Source organism: Theropithecus gelada, chromosome 14 (genome assembly GCF_003255815.1).
Source record: "Theropithecus gelada isolate Dixy chromosome 14, Tgel_1.0, whole genome shotgun sequence".
NCBI lineage: Eukaryota > Metazoa > Chordata > Mammalia > Primates > Cercopithecidae > Theropithecus > Theropithecus gelada.
In genome coordinates this window covers 96,218,024-96,240,182 of record NC_037682.1, presented here as the reverse complement: position 1 = coordinate 96,240,182, position 22,159 = coordinate 96,218,024, and positions in this window count along the sequence as shown.

Below are 22,159 nucleotides of genomic sequence, written 5' to 3'. Positions count from 1 at the left end.
ATCAAGGCCCTCACAAAAGAGAGAAGAATTTAGCTGACAGAAGGAGAGAACAAGAAGGCTCTCATACTTGCTTCAAAATTATAAAGACTCTGGGCATACGGCAAAGCCTCCCAAAGCCCAGAGACCATCATTGAGGGAGGAGTAACTTGAGAAAGGTTAGAGCATCTCAGTAAAGTTGAATTGGTCACCTGTGCTGGTTACCAACTCACAAGTAGTCCAGGTGAAGCTGCAAGATCTACCCGCAAGTTTAATCTGCTGGTTGGAAATCTTTGGTGAACCCTCTGGTAACCTCGTAGACATGGGCAGCATGTCCACTTGCTATGGGCTTAACACATGGGAGAGTTGTTACTGTGCAGGTTCATATCCACTTAGCAGTGAGTTTGTACCTGGTAACAATCAAAATTAACAAATTGTGTCCTGGGTTCCTATCCGCCAACCTGTTGTTCCCAAGACATTACATATGCCTGTATAAGTCTCCAGCCACACTGTGCAGTTATTCCCAACGTGGTTGGGAGACAGGATTAATGCTCTCTCTCTATCTACGTGCCAATATTGCTCCCCAAACCATGCATTTACCCTGACTTCTTCTGAATCACTATCTCTCCCTCCATTTCTCATGGCCTTAGCAATCTTGTAAAATTCCAGAAACTGAAATAAAATGGTCCTTGCTATAGCTTTTATTTTCATTTTTTTTCTCCCTGAGATTGCAGAAAAGAAAGACAAGTCATCAAAACCAAGGCCAGAGAACAAGTTAAAATGCTCTTGGAGAATTGGCTTTCAGGACAGAGGAAATTAGATTTATTTGGCAAAACTGAGCCAAGGCAAGAGCCAAAGTCAAATGGATTAGGGTAATCAAAGCCAAAGACAGACAATACTGATAGAAAGGAATTTAATCAGGAGAAAGAGCCCAAGTGTACGTACGGTTGGATCTAGAGACTAAAAGCAGAGAATCTGTCCCAATCTCCTCCTTAATACACAGAGGTAAGATATTGAGTTTTGAATGTATAAAGTCATTCTAGTTTCTTCCGGCTATTCTGATAAACTGCTGTGTTAATAGTGGATATTTTCCTTTGAAATAAATATATGTTCAAACTTCCTACATCATTTCAGTAATTTTTGGCACCAAGGCAAGCAGATGATGAAGAAAATTTTTGGTAAACAAGACTGCTTCTCTTCCTTAAAAATCATATCTATGACATAGATATTCATGTCCATAGGTTGGTAATAGTTCGTCCCCAAGTCGAACACCCCTGTACTATTCAATCCATGTAGGTTGAGATGGGAGGGGTGAAGGGGAGAGTATGTAGTAAATGTGATCCAATGTTAATTTAAAACCACACTAAATAAATTGATTTACTAACATAAGAACTAGAAATTCACAAAAGCCACATGAGAACGTCTTCTCTCCTGGTTCTTTTTTCACCTGACCAAGGGCTGCTTTATTCCCTAAATAACACTCCGTTAATAATGAACATCAGAAGTTGTTTGGAAAATGACCCTACTTACCTAAGTGATAAGCTAATTAATCTATTCAGTTGTATGTTTCCACCTACATAAATTGCTGGCTCCAGATAAACTAACTACAAAATACAATCATAGTCCCTTTGTGTCCAGAATTGGTTCCTTCCGATGGGTTCTTGGTCTCGCTGACTTTAAGAATGAAGCTGCGGACCTTCGTGGTGTTACAGCTCTTAAAGATGGTGTGTCTGGAGTTTGTTCCTTCAGATGTTCAGTTGTGTCCGGAGTTTCTTCCTTCCGATGGGTTCGTGGTCTCGCTAGACTTCAGGAGTGAAGCCACAGACCTTTGCAGTGAGTGTTACAGCGCTTATAGGCGGCACCTCGGAGTTGTTTGTTCCTCCTGGTGGGTTCCTGGTCTCCCTGACTTCAGGAATAAAGCTGCAGACCCTCACGGTGAGTGTGACAGTTCATAAAGGTAGTATGGACCCAAAGAGTGAGCAGCAGCAAGATTTACTAGGAAGCGTGAAAGAACAAATCTTCCAAAGCATGGAAGGGCACCCAACAGGGTTGCTGCTGCTGGCTCCCATGGACAGCTTTTATTCCCTTATTTGGTCCCACCCACTTCCTGCTGATTCGTCCATTTTATGGAGCGCTGATCGGTCCATTTTTACAGAGGGCTGATTAGTCCGTTTTTACAGAGTGCTCATTGGTGTGTTTACAAACCTTTAGCTAGACACAGAGCGCTGATTGGTGTGTTTACAATCCTTTAGCTAGACAGAAAAGTTCTCTAAGTCCACGCCCAACCCAGAAGCCCAGCCGGCTTCACCTCTCACCTTTAATGTTTCATCTGATTTGCACATCCAAAATAATGTGTTCCTTTGAAACAACACATTTCAAGAGCAAGCAATAACCCAAAACTGTTATATCTGATAAAATCAAAACAAAAACAAAAAAGACCATTATTAATACTAGTCTACTCTGTATATGTACTTTTTTATTTTAAGGAGCAATGAATGCACAACTTATGTATCACAAAACATGCCCTATGCAATAGCTTCAGCCCACTCAACTCCTGAAATATGCTCTCTTTGGGTCCTTGGAAGTGGCTTATTGGAAAGTATTAGGATGAGAAATGGCACTCACCCACTAATATATTAGTTTGGTTCAGACATAGTACATTTCAGTTTAGAGCCCAAGACTTGTCCCAAACTTGATGAGAAAGGCAAGCCCTGGACAAGTCCTGTTGCACCTTCTTTCTATGTTACATCATAACCACAAACATTTTCACACACAATATTTTTACACAGAAAAAGATAAAAGTCAACATTTTAGAGTGCTTATTGTGTTTGTGGAAGGTAGAAAAGTATCACCATCAAATTGTACAGTTTTTTCTTTTTGGCAGGTATTACCTCAACCCAGCAAAAATTTTATTTTCTCCCACCCAATTACCTCCCCAAGTCACTGCCAATCTCCTGGATGCCACAAAAAGAAAGTCTTCCATTGCTCTGAACTGTGGAGCCAACCAAACAGGCCTTGTTTCTGCTTCCCCTTGATTCATATCTGATGATAGGTCATTTCACCCACTTGAAACTAATCAGAACCTTGAGCCAAATTGTTACCTAGGAGGAAATCACAATGAAGATGGATACGAGGTGAGAAATAGGCAAGGGAGTCCCTTATAAGCATTTAGGGCTAACCTCATGGTAATTCACAGGAAGGCTGTCTGAAAAGCCGTGATTCCAGAACAATATCCCTGAGTGAAACAGAAGCAGATTTCTTCCCACTATGCCTGGTGTAATGAAGAAAAGTAAGACTTCAACAGCAGGACTTTAGAACAGTAGGTGTTTTATTTCTTCATTCAGCTATGTTTCTACTCAAAACCTATTAAAGAAGTTCTATTTTTTTGAGCACTCTGACCCCCAAAAATGGTTTTTTTAACATTAAACTGTTCTGTGTACCACCTTTTCCCAAGGTGATTCATTAAATTTACAGGATAAATGGCATTTTGTGGAAATTTGTCATGGGACTGGCTGGTCTGTTCCTGAGTGGTGGGAGGTAAAGTTACACTACTGGTACAAAGACAAGTCTGTCCAGGCAGAGAAGCCACCAAGGAGGGAGAGGTGGTTGGAGAAAGCCTACCTTTCCAAAGAATACAGAGATTCTGGGTGACACCAGGTTATCCAAGGACAGCATGACTCATGACTGGAGGGGAAATAAAAATAGATATTGGGTCACAGATTTCTGCTTTTGTTCCTGAGTATGTAGACATTAAATTACGTCAATCAGATCATTCAATAATTACCATGCAGTCAAACAAGACTCAGCATCTCTAATTGATTCATTTTTTCTTTCTGTACCAGAGAATTCTTTCCTTCTCTACCTTTCTTTTGGATATAGATTACATGATAGTATCTCCAGTTTAATTACCTAAAGAACAGAAAAAATAAAACCCCCATTGAGAGCAAAATATGAAATAAAGTCTGCATTTAAAAACATACAGGGATACACAGTACCAAAGATTAATCTCTACCAGCTCTGCAGCATGATATAGAGATTCAGGTTTTGTGGGGCTGAAAGATTTTCCAATTGTGGTGGAGTTTAAAAAAAATAAAATCACAAAAAATGAATTATAAACATAAATGTACATTTAGAAAAGAAAATAAATTACTGATTTTTAAAAGCCAACAAATATATAATCATACATATTAGGAAATAACAAAGTATTTGTATTAATTAATTGCTTGGTTACTCTCCATAATACACCTTTGTTTCTACAGCCTTCTAGCTGAATTCTCTTGATTGTCTCTTCGTGTAGCAATGATAATGTAACATTTTCTACAGGGAAAGTAGAAAGATAATTCAGGGTTTTATCTAGTTTGTTTTTAATTATTGATAATTTAGAAAGTTAATATGAAATTAAAGCTTACATGAGAGTAATTCAAAAGCATTTTAAGTTCCTTTTATGTTTTATTGAATTATATAACATGTAATCAAATTACTCTTATACTACATACATTGATTTATTGATGAGTATGTGCAGTTTTCTTACTAGAACTCTTGCTTCTTCAGATAATTTAAGTTTATTCATGGTGATTTGCAAGCTCCCATTGACTAAAAGTACCAGATTTCATCAGGAAAAAAAAGTGTCAATATGTCAAATATACTAAGATGCAATTCAATGTGATTGAAAAAATAAAATTAGCAGATCCACATGAAGGTACACCAGATATTTAGAAAATTGCTACAAGTTTGTACCCTACAAACATAATTCTGAATTGTGTTTTTAAAACTGCCCATTAAAAAGCATGTTAAATTTATAATTTTAATACTGCTATGTCAAGTACATGACTCAAAGTAGAAAACTTTTTGTATCAGCAGTTGTCAATGAAAATTAAACTCTTCATTTATATTTTACACATCTGATGACTGACAAAAATTTCCTTAGGCAGCTTCCAGCACACAAATGTTTAATCCTAGTTTGTCTTCCACTGCCTATAAACTTCTGATACTCAGCGTCATGGAACATATTCATGTCCCGATATAGTGCCTGACCCTTCACTTCCTTGTGATGAATATGGATGTACCATCAGGGTGGAAGGTCCTCCTACAACAGAAAATCTATTCACATACAGATTTACCATTTCTACTGGTCTTCATTTTTCATATGTAGATGCAAATTTCCATCTGATATATTTTCTTTCTTCCTAAAGAATTTCCCTTAACATTTCTCATAGTGCAAATTTGCTGCTGCAATTACCTTTGGGTCTCATCAAATGTCTTTATTTTACCTTTATTTTTAAAAGATATGTTTACTTGATAAAAAGTTCTGGGTTGAGAGGGTTTTATTTCCCTCCCTCTTTCAGCATGAGTTCTAGTTTGTATTGTTCATACTCCACTTATATTTTACCCATTTGAGGATGGGAGAATTTTCCATAGGTCAGTGTCTGGAACACGTTTCAAAAACTTTTTTCCCTGCTACCCACTCTACACTTCTGGTATGAGTGTCTATTGTGATTCTTATTCGTATATATCTATACACTATGCAATGCCTTTTTGCTTCTAACGGCTTTTAGGATTTTCTCTTAGTCACTGGTTTAGAGTAATTTGTTAATGATATCCTTCATTTTTCTTGTGCTCAACCTTCTTTGCACTACTGTGAAATTATACTGTGAATCAAATTCATAAATTTTTTAGTTATTATTTCTTCATCTATTTTTTTCTGGGCTTTTTCTTCACAGACTTCAGTGGTACACGTTAGGCTGCTTGAGGTTGTCCTGTAGATCAATGAGGCATTATCCTTTTTTATTTAAGTTTTTCTGATTTTGTTTTAATTTGAATCATATTAGTTATTATGCCTTTACACTCACTAATCTGTTGACTGTTTTAAAAATCATCCATGACTCTCTTTAACACACTCATGTTTTCTTCTAACTTCTTGAATACCTGGAATATAGTTATAATTCTTTTAATATGCCTGTCGACTAATTATTTTATCTGTGTCATTTCTTGATTTCCTTATTATTTACATATTTTTCTCTCTTTTTGCATGACTCGTATTTTTTAATTGGATGTTAGTTATTATTAATTTTACCTTATTGGATGCCGAACAATTTCTGTATTTCTTTAAATATTCTTGAGTTTTGTTATAGAATACAATTAAGTTACGTGGAAACCCTTTGATTTTTCAAGAATTTCTTTCAAAACTTGTTAGGATAAACCACAACAGCCTTTATCCCAAGGCTAATTTTGCTCCATTACTAAGGCCTTTTAATTACTCTACTCAATGCCCTGTATGTTAAAAGGTTTTTTTGTTTGTTTCTTTATTTTCACTTTGTGATGGGAACACAAACTACTCAGGTCTTTGTGTGAGCTCCAGGGATAGTTCCACTTATTTTTTTCAGGTTGCTCTTTCTCAGCCCTTGGGTGGTCACTACTCTTTATCTAACACTTGCTGATTGATACTCAGCTGAAGACTGCAGATCTCAAAGTCCTCTCCTCTGTATGCAGCTCTTACCAATTCTCTTCCTATGTTCTCTCTGAGTTGTTTTCCACTCAGGCATACTGCTGACCTCTATTTGCATTTTCCCTCCTTGTACAGCAGTCTGGAAACTCTCCCCAGTATTAAGCTTGGTAATTGTAGCACTTACTTTGTTTCATTTCCTTCTATCAAGAATCATTGTCCTGCCTGTTGTACAGTCTCTGAAAATTATTGTTCGATATATTTTGTCTTATTTATTATTTAGTTATGCCAGAAGGATAAGTCTGGTCCTTGTTATATGGGTTGGCCTTGTGTCCCCACCCAAGTCTCATCTTGAATTGTAAACCCCATGTGTTGAGGGAGGAACCTGGTGGGAGGTGATTGGATCATGGGGGAGGTTTCCCTGTGCTGTTTTCATGATAGTGAGTTCTCATGAGATCTGATGGTTTTGTAATTGTTTAGCAAGTTTCTCCTTCACTCACTTCTCTCCCCTGCCACCAGGAGGACCTGCCTGCTTCCACTTCTGCCACGATTGTTAGTTTCCAGAGGCCTCCCCAGCCATGCAGAACTCTGACTCAACTAACCTCTTTCCTTTATAAATTAAGATACTATCCAGTCTGGGGAAGTATCTTTATAAAAGTGTGAGAATGGATGAATACACCTTGTAACTCTGTCATGGCCAGTAATAGAAGTCCATTAAGTATAACTTAATTAAATGTAGATACTCAGTATTCACCACATTAAAATACCTCAACTAAACCAAACCTGACTGTATTCCAAATTCAGCTTCCAGTAGCTGGATCTCAATATGCTCACAGCCACTTCAAGGTGACCTGATGTTGACAAAGTATAACACAAAGGCAGTCAAGGTGGAAATACAGTTTGGCACTCCCCTGATGGCTTTCAAGGGATTCCGATTTTCTTTGTTTAACCATCATTTTTTTTTTTTTTTTTTTTGAGATGGAATTTCACTCTGTCACCCAGGCTGGAGTGCAGTGGCACAAGCTCGGCTCACTGCAACCTCTGCCTCCTGGGTTCCAGTGATTCTTCTACCTAAGCCTCCCAGGTAGCTTGGACTACAGGCACGCACCACCATGGCCAGCTAATTTTGCATTTTTAGTAGAGACAGGGTTTCACCATGTTGGCCAGGCTGGTCTCAAACTCCTGACCTCATGTGATCTGCCCGCCTCAGCCTCCCAAAGTGTTGGGATTACAGGCGTGAGCCACCGCGCTCAGCCCATCATCTTTTATTTCTGTATGTGATGTGTATAAATCTTGTACTGCCTGGAATTTTAAAGCTAAAACAAATATTTTAATGGGTTAACAGAACACAGAATTTTTATGCATAGGTTATAAGAATCATTTTTTCATAAATAAAGAAAGAGTAGCCACCTATATTTACCCTCCTTCGTCATCTTGATCACCATCCCAACCCTGGTCTAATTTTCAGCTACATCTGCGGAGAATATATGCACCCCTATGGTGTAACTTCGATGGAACATTGTGACTGGAACCATTCCATAGCAGGTACCCCTTTTTTCTTTAAAATGTGTTTTCCTTTAAAAAAGTTTCCTTTTTCTTTCATTTTCTTTAGTACTTGGAAGTTTACAACCACAACACAATTTAGTCAAAAGTAGAAAATTAGGCCAGGTGCAGTGGCTCACACCTATAATGCCAGCACTTTGAGAGGCTGAGGAGGAAGGCTCCCTTGATTCCAGTAGTTTGAGAACAGCCAGGGCAACATAGTGAGACCCTATCTCTACAAAAAATATATTTTTAAAAATTAGCTCAGCATGATGGCACGTGACTGTAGTCTCAGTCACTCAGAGGGCTGCAATGATGATACCACTGCACTTCAGCCTGGATGACAGAGCAAGATGTCGTCTCAAAAAGAAGTAGGCCATCAGTTATTAATTTTTTCAAGGATAGCTTCCATTAGAAACAAAGATATATAACACACCCATCCCACATCAACCCACGAATACTTCTCCTTGAAGTATTTCAAGCCAGCGAGTGAATAGTTGCACTATGAGGGCTTTGCATTTTCAGGATACAAAAGAAAGACCTATATGACTTCTCGTGTGTATTCCTAAGGAGAGGGGCAGAAGACAGTGTATCTGGATTTTGGAGGTAACAGCCAAGGCTCATACGGCTTTCTTGGGACCAGAGGAGGCATTCAACACTAAAATAAGTGAATATGAATTACTACAATCTTAGGAAATCAAGCATGGAATACATTTGGCCACACTTAAAGTGAGAGGATGGGCTCATCTACCCTGAAACAACTGGTCCCTAGGAGGGAAGCTTGACCAGTGGCAAAGCCACACAACAATGGGCGTGTGTCATCTGTTAGTCTAGGGGGCGCTAGGCTTCAACAGCTCTCCTCTGCTCAAGGAAAGAGCCAGTAAGATGAATGTAGTTAGATGCTGGTTCTATGTGGTCTGAATAAGATTCTGAGTCCCTGAAGAAAAGGAGAAGACGACCCTCAAAAAGATGGTGCTGAATTTCCTGCTGCTGGAAAATGTGACCAGGTCTAGTAATACAGAAATAAATGTGCTTCTGTGAAAAGTTAAGCTGCTCATTCTGTTACCATTTTAAAATTAACATTGTCAATGGGATTCACCCAAAGAAATATCTGAATCAATTCTTAAATTTGGAAATTAACAAATATAAGTTTTATTCCAAATTCCACATATGGAGAAAATGCAGTATGCATGTTTTTTGTTTGTTTTGCTTCTTAAAACTTTATGTCAACATAACTGTGCTTACAGAAATATACTCATATTGGCTAATAGAATGCAAGTTTAACTTATGCTACACAATTTGGACCAAAAACTTGATTTGAAAAAAAGGATTGCAATCTGTTTTTGTTTGTTTGTTTTTTAATCTATTACAAATCCATAAAAGATCCTCCATCAAATGCTGCTAAAGAAAGCAGCAAGAACTTTGAGAAATTTGCCTTTGGTTTGCCTCAGACAAATAACATCTATTGCACTGCATAAATTTATAAAATTGGTGCAACAAAACATTGTTGTAGAATGGCTTGAACCCGGGAGGCAGAGCTTGCAGTGAGTGCAGATCTCGCCACTGCATTCCAGCCTGGGCCACAGAGCGAGACTCCACCTCAAAAACAAACAAACAAACAAACAAAAACAACAACAAAACATTGTTGTAATATTTTTCAGTGCCAGTTTAGAACGTTCAATAACTAATGGATATGGAAGAGGCTGGGAGGGAGGTTATGTAAACATGTGAAACTCTAAAAGCTATTTGATTTAGTTAATATTGTATGTAGATTGTAAATCCACAAAAACCAAGACTCAGATAATCTCTTCAATCTCAATTAACACTACTTGTTCACTTCACCCGCTGAGGGAAACCAGAAAACTGCACACATTAGTTGTAAGTTTTTCTCACTTACGTCAATAAATAAATAAATAAGTAAATAATAAGTTTCTTCCTCAGCTTTTCAATGCAAGAATGAGAGTATACTACAGACAAGGTATTTTTTCCATTGTGAACATTCATAGGGTGACATGCAATGAAGTCTACTTGGGTTTTGATTTGTATCAACACTCATAGGAAAAACAGCCTCCAAAGTTAATGACCACATGACTTTAGGAGTGACTCAAAAATAAAATGGCACTTCTTAGAAGACTAGAGAGAAACATCCAGCCACAGTTACAAGCCTTATCAAAAAAATGCAGCCCCTTGTGAATTACACCTCAATAAAAAAGTAGCCCCAAAATAAGACACAGCTCTGAAAAAAGAGGAAAAAATATAACTTAAGTATCTTGAAAACCAATGTGAATATAGGTTCAAAAGATAGTTAAGAGATTAATTTTCATAAGACTACTCAAGATAAAGGCTTGTAACGTAACCTAGTAGTTAAAGTTTATCACCAGTTACTAAACATCAGTTTACAAATAACATGTTCATTTTTTGTTCTTTTATCAAAAGGGAAAATTCTTGCTTTAATGCTATTACAGTTTTCTGTAGATGTAATTTATCCATAAAAGGCATTACATATACATTACATGACATAATTAATAATAGTATATAGTAATATTCTAATACCACCCTGTTCCTCCTTACTAAAGAACTTGTGAAAGCCCTTGGACAGTATAAATCAAATCTTAATTTAGCCTAAATTATTCCTTAATTTGGTTTAAAAACATTTATTCAGTGCTTACTATGTACAGGTACTATGCTTAACAGCGTTATTACAGAGCTAAATAAGGTTTAGTCTCTCTCCTCATGAAGTTATAGTCTCTTCTTCTTTCATTTAAATAATTAATGCATGTAAAATATTTAGATATGCTTGGTTCATAATAAGTACTTAAGTCTCTGTAGGCATTAGCAATGATAGCAGTCATAGTCATAATAGCAATAATGGTCATTGTATTGCATTACTCAAGTTCTACTGATCTCTTCTTTGCTACTTTTGACCCAGCTGACTGCACTGGGATTGATCTCTTCCATTAGCCAAGGTTCAAAATAGTAACTGTAGATTTTTTCGATCTCCACCTAAAATGAATCAAAGCTTCTTTTAACTTTATTTATTAATATTTGCCCTAAGATTTGTTTCTTTTGAAACATCCTGCAAAATATCTACTTTTAATCTCTCATTACCCTAGAAATGGCTTCCTTTTACACATTCAGATCTCAACTACTTACTCAGTTTTATTACGTTATTCAAGTTTTTTCTCATATTCATTTTCAATTTGGTGAGAATAATAAATTCCTGAATCTGGTCTGAGGAGAAAGAAATTCCTGAATTTCCCTCCTGAAGGAAACAATAAAAAATACAATATAATTGAAACATGCTCCAGTAGATTGGAGCAGCTTAAAGGTATTACAGTATTTATCAAGTATTAGTACTTTTGCTGTCTTTTCTTCCTGACATTAAAAACCAGAGCTCCGAGGCTTTCCTGATCACTAGGTCGTGAATGTCTACAATAGCCTAGTTTCTCTTTCTCTTCCTCCAGCTCTTTCTCATTTTCTACTACATCCCTTGACTCTTGAGGATTTATGAGCTAAAGAAAGCTGTAGCACTTTCTTTACAGAGGTTTTTATTTGTAATTCTTCACCACTGTTCTGAGGCATAGAAGAGTACACACTCAGTTTCATTCCAGGACATCAGAACCTTCACACTGAAGCCAGCCAGATGTTCTATTGCCTTGTAGAGTTAGACCATATTTCATATTTTTGAAGATCTTTTTTATCTTATGCCCACTGTTTCATAGAGAGGCCTAAATATAATTTTTAAAAAAGGATAAATGGAAAGTCTTTTTCAAAATTCCTTAGTAAGTTAGAAACATTATTATTTATGAACCTTCAATGACCTAATACTGATTGATATTCAGAGACTAAAGAGTTGTATTACTTTAGCCAAAATCTAGCTATCCCTTATGATTTGAATCTGCATACTCTTGAATTTGGATAGAGTAAGCCTAGATTGTGAAAAAGACTGTATTTCCCCATGTGTTTACTCCTGTTTCAGAAAGCCAGATATAAAAATATTAAAAGTTATTTTTCTCCAAACAAACTTAACAAAACAATATCTAAAATTCCCAGACTCTGAGATTAGATCGAAAGGGATGTTTTTATCTTTGTAGGGTGAGAAATCAAGAGAGAAGTAATCTAAGTTTTCTACTCACTCTATGATTTTCTAACATCATGTTCAAATGCTAATGTTAAAATTAAAGTTAAAATTGTAGCACAGTATGACCATTTGCCAAATGTAATATTTTTACTTAACTGAAAGGTAGATTTCAAGTTTCCTTTTAATCATACTTTCCCATAGGCATTAAAATATATGACTTGATTTACACAGCTTTGCAAAAATATCCGTTGGCATAATGGGGTGAATTTGCTGCTGTCAGAGTTGATAAGAGAATGTACCATCCCAAGAATGAGTAAATCTACTGATTGGGTTGAACATGCAGCCTGCAGATGTGAGATGTCATTGCACACCCAGGCGATGCTATTTTCTTTGTCTCATCACCAGCTGGCAAAAGATATTTGAACAACAGGCAAGAGAGACAAACTGCAGGTGCTCCAGAGAAAGAAATCTATCTTTGCATTTTTCCAAGAGTAACCATTAAGGAAGAATCTTTGTCAGATGATGAGATAGGTGTAATTCAATTTACATTAATGAACATTTTGTCAAAAGAAAAAGAAAAAAAATACCTTTGTGCCATAATGTCCTTTATACATATTCCTCTGCCCCACTCACATTGTCATTCATTTTACTATCAAGTTGGTCTCATGGGAACATTGGTGTGTACATATCCTTCCTCACAGAACACTTCATGGAGACGGGGCTTCCCGGCTCTACCACCAAGCCCTGGCTGTGTTTCTGGCCTTGTGTCTACTCCTCATTCTCTACGTTTCATGTATCTCACTCACCAAATCCTATCTTCCCTCTCTCCAGCTTGCTCACCCCAACACATATACACCGTGTCTTTGACCCTCACCTTTTCACAAGGATGTACAATCTGTTAATGCTTCTCTTCTTTACTATCCCACATCCTTCTGTCCTCATTTCTGCTCTTATCCAGCTCAGGTTCCTCTCTGTTCTGTGAAATTAACGTGGCAAAAGCCCAGCTTCTGGTTAAAGCCAACTCTCTATTGAATAGAGAGTTGTTTGCTCCAGGGCAGCAAACACATTGCAGAAAAACACATAATCATGCTGATTGGTCTCACTGCAAATATGAACCCTGCATGAGACTGGGTGCATACCAAATGGGCCTTTAGTCATCATGCTGGTTGTCCAGCGACTTTTTCACCCTCCAGAGATGACAATTAAATATGATCTCAGGCTTCCAACCACTTTCTAAATCTCCTCCCTCAGCCTCACTCTCAGATAATAATCATGTTTGTTATTTTCTCTGAGAAAATATTAACAATCAAAAGAGAAATCTAACAAGCTCCCCATAAACACATACCCACCACCACCATTTATAATTCCTGTGTATTTTCCCCTTCTCCTGTTGATAAGCACTACTCCATTTTCCAATCCAATGCCAAGTACCATATGTGTGCAATGGGTTTAAGACATCACTTCTCCCATAATCAAGACTATCACTCCAACAATTCCACTCCTGTCTTCTGTGTATCCAATTTCTTATTCTCTCTCTATTGCATTATTCTCATCCATGTATTAATACTGGTATTAATTCAATCTTGAAAATTAAAATTACACAGAAAACATACTTTTGACTTTGTTTTCCCGGTAGCAAACACTCCTCTTCTTTATTCCCATATTCAGCAAATGAGAAGTATCCTTGAAAGAGAAGTGGGTATTGACTTCTACATTTCCTATTTTTTCATGCTCTTTTGGATCCACTCCAATTTTGCTACCATTGTGCTGCTCTACAAATCAGTTTTTATCTTAGTCATAGAAGATCTCCACATTGTCCAATCAATTAATCAAGTGACTATATTAATCGCATTTAATCTCTGAGCCAGTTCTCAAATTTATAACTTCAGCCTGGATTTTCTGATTTTCAAACACATATACCCCAAGTTTATCTGCCATCTTTACTTAAATATCTGAGAAGCAACTCATACCCTATATGTAGAAATCTGAACTAGAGATTGCACAGTATCCCACTCCACTTTGCTCCTCCCCGCCCCCCAAAACAAAACTCTATTCTTTAAAGATTCTTTTCCATCAGGATAAATGAAAATTGCATTTACAGATATTCAGGACAGAATCCTGGAGTCCTTTATGACTTCTTTCTATTCTACACTGCAACTAATCCATATCTTCTCTACCTTCACAGTATATTTACTTCTTACCACCCACACTGCTAACACCCTGGTCTAACCCACCAGTTATTTCCCACTAAGATTATTACAATGGCCTCCCAACTCGTGCCTCTGCTTCTTTCCCTGCCTTCCTACAGTACATTTTATAAAACAGCCAAATTACACATACAGTTTACTCAGTATTAAACCCAATGGCCTCACCACGACCTATGAAGTTTTATATTCTTTCCCCTCGCTACTTCTCTGTCCTCCTATAAAACCACCCCCTTCCTTACCTACACTGGACTTCTTACTTTTTCTTAAACTTTACACCCCTCTTCCCAAGGGCATTAGTAATTGAGGCCTTCTTTAACTTAGCATATCTTTCCTTAGCAATGTACATAGCCCACTTCCCCTCCTTCCTTCAGGCCTTGGCTCAAATATCACTTTATCCTAGAGGCCTTCTCTGATCATCCTATACAAAATAGCAACACCACCCCCTGAAGTCTGCTCCCTGGAACTTTCAATTCCTACTTAGTCCCCTTTATTCTGTTTAATTATTCTTCCAAGTCATTATATGTATACATAGAAGAAAGAGAGAGAGAGAGATAGAGAGAGAGAGAGAGAGAGAGAGATTAGTATTTATTATCCAAATCTGCATAACAAATTATGCCAAAATTTACCATCTTAAAATAACAAACCATTATCTCACAGTGTATATGGGTAGGAATGCAGGTGTTGCTTTGACATATCTGGTTCAGGGGTTCTCACAAGGCTGTAGTCAAGAGTACTAGCCAGGGCTGTAGTCATCTCAAGGCTTACCTGGGAGGAGCCACTCCAAGCTCACTTACTTGACTGTTGGCTGACCTCAGGTCCTCATTGGCCAGTTTAATGCCCCATGGATCTCTCCATAGGGCAGCTCCCCACATGGCAGGTGGCTTCCATCTCAGTGAGCAAGAAAGAAAGCAAGACACAGCAAGCAAGATGGAAGACACAGGCTCTGGGGCACCAGATTATTATTTTTTTTTTTCCAGCCAAGTCACTTGGTTCTTATAAATGCAGTTTTTCTGAATTAGTATTAACTTGAATTTTGGTTTATTGTAGGCTCAAACCTTCCTGTTTTTTAACTTCTATTTTAGGTTCGGGGTGCATGAGAAGGTTTGTTACATGGGTGAACTCCTATCACAAGGGCTTGTTGTAGAGATTATTTCATCAACCAGGTATTAAGCCCAATAGTTATCTTTTTTGCTATTGTCCCTCCTCTCACTCTCCACCCTCAAGTAGAGCCCAGTGTCTGCTGTTCCCTTCTTTGTGTTCATGTGTTCTCATTATTTAGCTCCCTCTTGTAAGTGAAAACAAGCAGTATTTGGTTTTCTGTTTCTGCATGAGTTTGCTAAGGATAATAGCCTCCAGTATCATCCATGTTTCCACAAAAGACATGGTCTCATTCTTTTTATGGCTGCATAGTATTCCATGGTGTATATGTACCACATACTCTTTATCCAGTCTGTCATTTACGGGCATTTAGGTTGATTCCAGGTCTTTGCTACTGTGAGTAGTGCTGCAGTGAGCATTCTTGTGTATGTATCTTTATGGTAGAATGATTTATGTTACTCTGGGTATATACCTAGTAATGGGATTGCTGGGTCAAATTGTAGTTCTCCTTTTTGCCCTTTGAGGAATCGCCTTACTGCCTTCCATGATGGATGAACTAATTTACACTCTCACCAACAGTGTATAAGTGTTCCCTTTTTTTCACAACCTTGCCAGCATCTGTTATTTTTTGACTTCTTAATAATAGATATTCTGACTGGTGTGAGATGGCATCTCATTGTGGTTTTCATTTGCATTTCTCTAATGATAAGTGATATTGAGTTTTGTTCATATGCTTGAGAGCCACACGTATGTCTTCTTTTGAAAAGTGTCTGTTCATGTCCTCTGCTCACTTTTTAGTGAGGTTGTTTTTCTCTTGTAAATTTAAGTTCTTTATAGATGTTGGATCTAAGACCTCTGCCAGATGCATAGTTTGCAGATATTTTCTCCCATTTTGTTGGTTGTCTGTTTACTTTGTTGATAGTTTCTTTTCCTGTGCAGAAGCTCTTAAGTTTCATTACATTCCACCCACTTGTCAATTTTTGCTTTTGTTGAGATTGTTTTTGTTGTCTTTGTCATGAAATCTTTACCCATTCCTATGTCCACGATGATACTGCTTAGGTTGCCTTCCAGGGCTTTTCTAGTTTTTGGTTTTACATTTAAGTCTTTAATCCATCTTGAGTTGATTTTTTGTATACGATTACCTAATTTCTAAAGTGGCATCCCATTATGTTTGCCATTTTCTGTCATTAGAAGCAAATCACTAGGTCCCACCCACTCTCAATGGGCAGAGGATTATAGGAGGTAGGAATCATTGGAGACCATCTTATAGTCTGCCTACCATTTCCTCCTACTAGAATATAAGCTTGATGGAGACAGAGACTTTATTGTGTTCATTTCCATATTCCAGAGTGTAGAACAATGCCTGAACACAGAGTAGTTGCTCAATATTTATCTGTTAATCATATGAACTATCATTTCTATCCCATTGCTTTCTTGCCTAGGACCTCTGTCCCCATTAAAATGAGAGGATGCTTTCTGTGGTATATTAGATTTAGTATTTTATTCAGAATTAGACCCCGTAATAAGAACTTTCTCCTTTCAATCTTAGCATGCTAAGGCTCTGTCTGCCATCCAGAGCTCATGTTAGATGTTACCACTGCTTCACTTCCTGAATGCCCCTACTACCTTCTCCACCTTCTATGAACTCATGCAGTACCTATGCTATATAGCCTCATGATCGCCTGTGTGTCTGATCTCCTACAAACCAATAACTCATTGAGACCAAATACCATTTGTTCAACCAATGTAAGTTCAGCCAAGTTGGAGCAGTGCTTGTTTCTATAGAGTAGTCAGAGTGCCTGGTAGAGTACTTGCACACTGTAGGCACTTGACAAACGTCAGTGGTAAATAAGTTAGTAGGTTTCACTCTTTTGCTGTTCCTGGTTCTTTATAAATTTTTGGTAAATATTTGTTAACTAATGGAATTCAAGCCCTGAAATCATTTATAACCAATGAATGGCATGGGATGAGCCCTTGTTACATCTTTCAACTGAAAGACTGGTCAGAGAGAAAGCAGGAAATATAGGGCAGAAGAAAGATACAGACTAGAAATCATCTAAATTGGACAATACAAACCTTGGGCCTCAGTTTTCCCAATTATAACCATGATGAAGTGAGCAGGGGTGGTGTAAAATATGAGTTAATTTCCTTTAATGGTCTGAAATCCCAAGTCTTTAAAGGTGGGCTTATTTGGAATGTCTCCTACTCAAAGCATCTGAAACTGCCTGGATTCACACCAGTCTTTAAATTTCATCTTCAAGTTCCTAGGCACAGCAGCAAAGAGGGCCCAAGCCAGACTAATCCAAGCTTCTCATTAAATACATCTACAGCAACAAATCACCCAATGCCCCATGTTTTCTCCCAGTATTGATTTATGCAGAAAAAATAATCCAAGCTCTGGAGTCCTCCCAGTCATAGCAATTTCTTTTTTGTTTTGTCCACAAGAACACTCCTTAGAACAGAAAATTCAAGAGTCTTCATGTAAGCCAGAAAAACAGGAATCATTTTCCCAGTTCCATGAGATTTGCTAGAAGATGGCAGTAAAAGGTAGATGCTTGTGATGACATGGCAATAATTTGTATTAAATCGAGCCAAGGATTTTATGAAAATAAAATATCCAGTTCTGTCACAGCTGCCATATTGTCATGGTGACCTAAACATAGCCAAAAATCATCAAAATTATCCACATATCATATTCCCTTGGCTCACCTACACTAGTCCAACAATGTTTCTGTCCACCACCCCCAGAGCTCCATAAGTCTTCTTTGCCTCCCTTGGCAAAGAAGAATCAACATCACACCCAGATTGGGGTCACCTCAGAGGTTGGTGTGAATCCAAATTTGCAATCCATCTAGCCTAGCACATGTGCTTCAGCAGCCTGGCAGAGAGAACAGAATTGGAGTCGTGTTTTATTGTCTCACTGGATATGAGCAGATTACTTTCCAGAGGGAAAGTTTTCAGGCTATTTAGGACATTCAGATTGTATTAGACACATAAAACTGGGCTCTGAGTCAAACCAGAGTTAACACAGACTTTTGAACATGATTCTAGTTCCCGTTAAAAGTTAAGCAGCTGAGTCTTGCACCTAAAATAATCATATGGCATTTTAGTATCTTTATGTTTCCAAGGTCAATAGGCAGCCCTTTAGGGTGCCTTGGAGTGAGAGAGAGAGAAAGAAAGGGAGAATGTGTGTGTGTGTGTGTATCCTCATGTGTGCACACAGGCACACAGGCATGCATACCTTAAAACAGTAAACTACATTTGCATCGAGGAATCCATCTGCTCCAACCACAATAAACAACCTACATAGGCTTAAAGCATATGGATGGCAGGGTTGATGTGACTTAAGCGCAAAGCTTTTGCCCAGAGTTCTGCATTCTTTGACCAATACATTAGAGAGCTTACTTCATTGTCCTCATCAGCATTTACTGCAGTGGCAAGGGTCCACTCAGATCATTTCCACTGGCAAGTCACAGAAGGAAATTCTTCTGTAAATATGGAGAGGATCCCATTGCCTTTCTGTTCATATGCTATCCACTTTACCTGGATTTTGTGCTTGTTTGTTTGCTTGTTTTCTTAGTGCCTAGAATAGAGAAAATATATTCCAGGGTTTTGTTTTTGTTTTCTGAATGACCACCTACATCCCAGTGAGAGCCATGGTCATGACGGAGAATAATGATTTAAACTTCATCTGACTATGCTGGAATCCTTGGCCAATACCAAAAAAGCTCAAATGCACTGGTTCACAGAAAGCTGTGATCTGCACAAGTCAGGCCACTATGTGAGTGCAGCCATTTGGGGAAATGAAAACTTTTACCTTTATAAAAGATTTTGAGTTTTTCTTCCTCTTGTCCTCAATTTGTGTTGCCCTTTTTTTTAAAAAAATAAAAATTTTTGAATGCTACTTTACCTGTCTCCATGTTCCAACTCAGCCTTCTCCTATTTCTATTTGTCAGAATAAGGTCATTTATTAGGTCAGTAAGTATTAGAACTTACTTCATAGCACTAGTTACTTTTAACAGAAAACCTCAAGAAAGACAATTCAATACATTCGTCTCTATTTGTGAAGTTTAGGACCTATCAGGTCTGTGTGAAGAAGAGAATTCTGGGTGGCAACACAGTCTCTGAATTATTTCTCTTAGACCACATCTCCCCACAGATGAATGTATTATGTTTAAGACATGTTCTCTTTTTATATATTAGATAAAATATATTTAAACCACCTTCTGGAGAATGTTGAGACTCTTGAAAAGTCACATCTAGTGGTAATGGAAAAATAATTTCTAGAAATAATTAGTAGTATAAGAAATAGACAAGTATAAAAATTATTTTATTATTAATTTATTTTTTATCACTGAATAAAAAGGGTAAACCAACATCTCCCTTTCCCAACTTTTTGGTGTAAATAGGAAAAAAAAAAAAAAAAAACTCACCAGAGTTGGATACACAGTTTAAGAACTGAGTTATTCCTAGAAGAGATCTGAATAGATCAGAAAAACAGGCCTAGAATTTTAAAACTCTGATTTTAAATGCCAGAGTCCTGTCAACAATAGTAAGTGGAATGGGACTGGTTCCTCACTTAAGATTTGATCACTTAAGGAAAAAGCAAAATCACCTTGACTCAGTGTTAAACATGCTTGAACAGATTCATGCCAACCTGACTTCGTCTAGTTGGGTCTTTCAAGCCAAACCAAGCTATCTAAACTATAGCTAGAGCGCTCCAGAAGAAGGAATGAGCCATGGGGTAGAAAGCTTATCAGTTCTTGTCTTATGTTAATAATGATATATTTTATATGCAGCTGACACATGATATAAATGTATGTATTTTGATATATTACTAGAGTGATTGGTATGACAAAATTCAGAACTAATACCTAACCAATCATCCCACAGAATGAAGAGACAGTGAAATATCCTTACAAATGTTAAGAATGACTTCAAGAAAGACATGTTACAATCTACTATGTACCTCAAATATCACTTATTTGTTCTTAGAATGAGCCTTGGGTATGGGGGATAGGAATATTCTAGAAAAACTGTGTTATCCAGTATTATTATTTATAAAATAATGAATGAGCCATGGGGATAGAGATTTTGCCTGTTTTTCTCCCCTTTTTTCTCTGCTAAATACGTAATGATGTATGTGTGGAGGTGCTTGATGGTAAAGTTCCCTACACATGTAGGTTCCGAAGTGGACATAATAGGTCCTCCCATCTAGTTATCAACATAGACTTCTAACTGGTCTCCCTGCTCTTATTCTCACTCCACAACCACCCATCTAGCACTCAAGCAACACAAGTGGAATTTCTTTCAAAGTAAATTCATTGTACTTCCTAGGAGCCCTTTATGACCCAGTCCTGCCCCCTACATGATTTCCCTCTGACCGTCCCTCCATCCTCTATGGCAGCTGGCTGCACCAGCCCTCATTCTGATGCTGAACAGAGCCATATGCATTTTTGTCTTTGGGTCTCTGCACCAGCATTTCCCTCTGATTGGAATGTTCTGCCTGATTCATGTGGTTGGCCTTCTGTTTATTCAAATCTCAAACAAATGTCTTTAAATAAACATAGGAACCACAATAGCAACCAACACTTTTATAGCATCTACCTCATGCCTGGCACCATCCTAAGTGCTTTACATACATGAACTCATTTAATATGTTTAGCAAACCTACAAGTAGATTGTTATCGACCACATTTTACAAATGAAGAAACTAAAGAACAGAGAGGCTAAGAAAACTGCCCAAGATCAGACACTACGAAGTAATGGAGATGATTTGACTTCATGTCTGAAGTCCATTATTTTAACCACTTCTCCATTCTGCCTCTCAGAAAATCGCCACCCAGTTACCCTGTATCATATCATCCTATTTTAATATTCTTGATAGCACCTATTACTACCTGATACTTTTCATATCTATTCTTTTATTTTCTATATATCTATTTCTATACTTTTTCATATTGTCTGTCTTCCTTTCCTAAACCATAACTTCTCTGAGGGCAACGTGCAGCTTTGCCTTGCTTAGTGCAGAGTATCTGGCCTTTAAAGCAGGGCCTGGTACGAAGGAAGCACCCACCAAACATTTGCTGAAGGATTAATTAGCGAACCAAGTGCTGTGTGCCTGACTGCTTGTTGGCTCCAGCCTCCGGGGTGTTGAATTGAACCTGGCCATTCACCCCAGGGGGTTCAGAGTCCTTATCCATTAGTTCACCTCACTGGGACCAAGCTTGATGATTCACCTTGACCCTGCTGATGAGAGATTGACACCAGAATGACAATTTATTAATTCACTGTGAAGAATGTTCCTGTCAGCCAGAAAGCACTTTCACCACCTGTTAGGGAAGCCTCAGTGGGAAAGCAAATTAAGATCAGAAGATTGCTTAGCAAATATAAAATCAAAGCAAAGGGAATTTGAAGACTTCACAAGACATTTTAATCAAGCGAAGGTGGCTCAGTGAATCCCTCCCCCAACCGCCAGGCAATTCTCACAAGTAGGCCAGATTGTTCACTCAACAGGCACTGGCATCCTTTCACAATGACTGTACATTCTCACTCCCCAACTCTCTAGAAATCTTCCTTCTCCCACTGATCTCAAGACTCCATTGTATTTGCCTTTTCCAGTTCCTTCAGATCAGGAGAAGAAAACCATTTAAAATGTCATTTCCAGGAGGTACCATCTTAGCCCTGTAAGGGTTCTTGCACTGAATCTTTGGTCTGGTGACCTCTTATGTGACTCGGTTGCAAAATGACTCAACTCGGAGTCTCAAGATATAATCTACTTGGCTCAGACTAGTTCATAGATAGGTTGTTTTG